The sequence below is a fragment of the Belonocnema kinseyi genome, chromosome 10 (genome assembly GCF_010883055.1).
Source record: "Belonocnema kinseyi isolate 2016_QV_RU_SX_M_011 chromosome 10, B_treatae_v1, whole genome shotgun sequence".
In the NCBI taxonomy this organism is placed as follows: domain Eukaryota; kingdom Metazoa; phylum Arthropoda; class Insecta; order Hymenoptera; family Cynipidae; genus Belonocnema; species Belonocnema kinseyi.
The window spans coordinates 79,068,552-79,072,198 of record NC_046666.1 but is presented as its reverse complement, the minus strand read 5'-3'; the positions used below and the strand labels follow the sequence as shown (position 1 = coordinate 79,072,198).

Sequence of the window (3,647 nt, the reverse complement as noted above, 5' to 3'; positions counted from 1 at the left end):
TGAAACTCAACTGTTTCATCCATTTTTATCCTCCTCCTCATCAGCTTGTCCATCATCTCTCAACCTTCCACCTGTTTTTCATACCCTTCCTTCACAATGTTATTTACTTCTATATCTTCCACTATATCTTCGTTGACCTCTATGATATATAATCCTCTATTCCTCAGTTTTATCGTCTTTCCAATTCTCTTCCCTCCTCAACACCTTTTCTTTCTCTTCATACTCTTCCACAAATTTCTTTATCTTATCCGCTCTTATTCTATTGGCTCCTATTTTCTACACTTTCTTTAGTCTACACTTTCCTTTTAGGGTTACTACCCTCTTACTCTTTTGATTTATTCTCTTCTTACATTTCTTCTCTTTCTATGACAGCTTTTTATTTCACATATTTCCACTATTTTCCTTATGTCTACAGTTTCAATATTTGAGGTATTTCTCTTATTTTTAGTATTTCTTCCCTTCCTCCCACTGTTTCATTTTCTCTATTTCCTCCGCTTCATACCTTCAATTTGTTCCATTCCGTCTCTTCCTCCTGTAATTTTTCTTTTTTATCGATTTCCTCTAAATTATCCACTCCACTTATATTCTACCACTTTTCTCTATTCTATCAATTTCATTTTCTGTTTATCTTCTGTGCTCCGCTTCACTTTCTTTTTATGTTTTTTTGCAATTTATTACGTCTACGCGTCTCATCCAGTTAGATCTTAACCTTCTTTTGTCTTTCTATAACTTTATTTTACTGCAATACCTATCTTATTCTCTAACCCTTTTCCTACCTTACTTACATTCATAGATTAATTTTCATATCTCCTACTATCTCTTATATTGCTTTATACTCATAGAGCTCCAACTCTTTCTTTCTTCGACATGAAAGGAACAAAATTACATAAGCGAACCTCAGCTTATTTTATAATCTGCTCATCTTTCATAACTCCCTCTCTATTTCTCCTTTATTTCATCTTTTCCTTCTTAGCGTCTTTCCCGTTTCAAATTTTTACTTTTCTTTCATCTACCTTTTTGTCTAACTTTCAACATATTTTTTCAACTTTCTCTCCTACAGCTCCTTACTTTACTCACCCCTATTTTCTAAATGTATTATTAAATGTCAATAACTGCCATTTATATTTATATCCTAACTCTTGAAAATCCTTCTGCATTTCCTAATAAATTTCCGTATTAAATTATTAGCTCTCTATATTATAAAAATGTCTTCCCGTTACCGCAGCCATGTCAGGAATTGAGGTTCTGGGAACAACATTACCCCATATATCACATTAACTCATGTGCCACATTACCCCAAATACCACATTTCTCCATACGACATTGTTGTCGTACCCCTTCCCCCCTACCATCAACTATCACCTTCACTACACCCCTCCACCTATCAACTTTCCCGCACAGTTACATACCTTTAGCCACAGCTATCATATAGCGCTAGTACAAACGCCGTCCCGTATTATACCCTTTTTCTTCAAGGTTAGACTACTTTACCCCAAACTAATGCCACTCTGCCTATCATTATACTATTATGCCGAAAACGTATACCGTTTACCATATCTACTTCTTTTCCTCTCACTTCTATAACTTAAATGATTTTGGAGTTCCAAAATCCGTCGGGAATCGAGACCTCCAAATATCCCCTAACCACCACCAATACCCGCATTACACCTTACATTCTCTGGCCGCTTACTCTTTAAGCTACTTTCTTTCGCTTACCCCCGCCTTTCGGCCTCCACAATTTTCACCCTCTTCGTTTTTCTAAACAATTTAAAATTGTAAAATTTATATTCACAATAGAAAAAATTTGCAGGAGACTATGAAACTGAACCTTTCGGAAAGTAAACCAAGTCTCGGATATGATTAATACCTGCACACCTTAAAGTCTCACATAATTAATGTACGATTTTTTCATCCTTTTCTTGTTACATTCATATAAAAATACATTCTTTACTGTTAAGAATATAAGAAAAATTTTCGGGATTTGAGACCACTTTTTTCTAAAACACCTAAATACCATATTTTCCTTTCATTCTCGAGATACCCCATTTGTCCTGTGTCTCCTTCCCTATGTAACCTTTTTTACCCTCTCACTAAATCAAATCAGGAAATGGAAAACATAAATAGTCTGAAGGAGAAACGACATGTCTATCCACATTTTCAAAATATAGATGTGACAGTAATTCAAGCTTATAAATTTTTTACCTTTCCGTGTTAGGCCACAGCATCAGGAATCGCCCCATACTACATATCCTTCGTAAGACCTCCCCCATTAATGGAGAAGAAAAAGTATGAAAATACTTTCACCCTATTTGCAGAAAATTCTTTTGCACTTAGACCTTGTGCAGAAAAGAACGTCTTTGTTGAATTTTCGATGGTGTAAAATAGGGCTGTTTTACAAGTCATTGACTTTTTGAATAAGAAATTTTTTCGGCAAATAAGCATTTTATTTCGTCAATGCCATCTATGAATAGACTCTTGTTAAATTTTGAGCAAGCTGGGTCATTTAGTTTGTGTTTGACAGCCATTGAAAATACATAACCTCGTGAATTTTAACGAAAATGATAAAAAGTGAATTTCATGTCCTGATTAGGCATTACCTTTTACGTGAAAAACCATTACTGAAACGAAGGAAAGCCTTGATGAATACTACGGAAACTCTGCACCATCAATTTCAATGGTTAAGAAGTGGTTTACTGAGTTTCGTTGTGGTTGTACCAGCACAAGTGACGCCGAACGTTTAGGTCGCCCAAAAGAGGTCATCACGCCAGAAATCTTCGATAAAATCCATGGAATGTCATTGGACGATAGGAAAGTGAAAGTGTGTGAGGTGGCTGAGGCTGTAGGCATCTCAATTGAGCGGGTACATCACATTTTATATAAATATTTGGACATGAAAAAACTATCAGCGAGATGGGTGCCGCAATTGCTCACACTCAATCATTAGCACAACCGTTTGACCACTTCAAAGGAGTATCTGACGATGTTCAACCGCAATCCGAACAAGTTTTTGCGCCGTTTCGTAACCGTGGACGAAACGTGGATCCATCACAACACACCAGAGACCAAGGAACAATCGAAACAGTGGGTTTCTTCGGGTGAACGTGCACCAAAGAAGGCCAAGGTGGGTTTGTCGGCCAACAAGGTCATGGCCACAGTTTTCTGGGACGCACACAGTATCATTCATATCTATTACCTTCAGAAGGGTAAAAAAATCAACGGTCAATATTATTCAGAGCTTTGGAAAAGATTCGATACTGATTTGAAGAAACAACGACCGCAATTTGTCGAAGAAAAAAGTGCTGTTTCATCTGGACAATGCACGGATGCACACGTGTGTAGTTGCGATGGCAAAAATCCATAAATTGGGCTACGAACTGCTACCTCATCCAGCATAATCTCCAGATTTAGCCGCCTGCGACTATTTCCTGTTTCCAAACCTGAATAAATGGCTGGGCAGTAAGAGATTTGGGTCGAATTAAGAGGCCATCACCAAAACAAACGCCCATTTTGAGGGCCTAGAGAAAACCAATTATTTGGAAGGAATAAAAAATTAGAAACACGCTGGACTAAGTTTATCGAACTAAAAGGAGATTATGTTGAGAAATTAAACGCTTTTTTCCGAAAAAAAATCTCTTATTCAAAAAGTC

The 3,647-nt window shown here is 36.9% G+C and overlaps 1 pseudogene; it reads left to right on the top strand.

Moving 5' to 3' along the window:
- The first annotated feature begins 2,614 nt into the window (after positions 1-2,614).
- On the top strand, positions 2,615-3,361 carry LOC117181220 (annotated as a pseudogene).
- Positions 3,362-3,647: the final 286 nt, after the last annotated feature.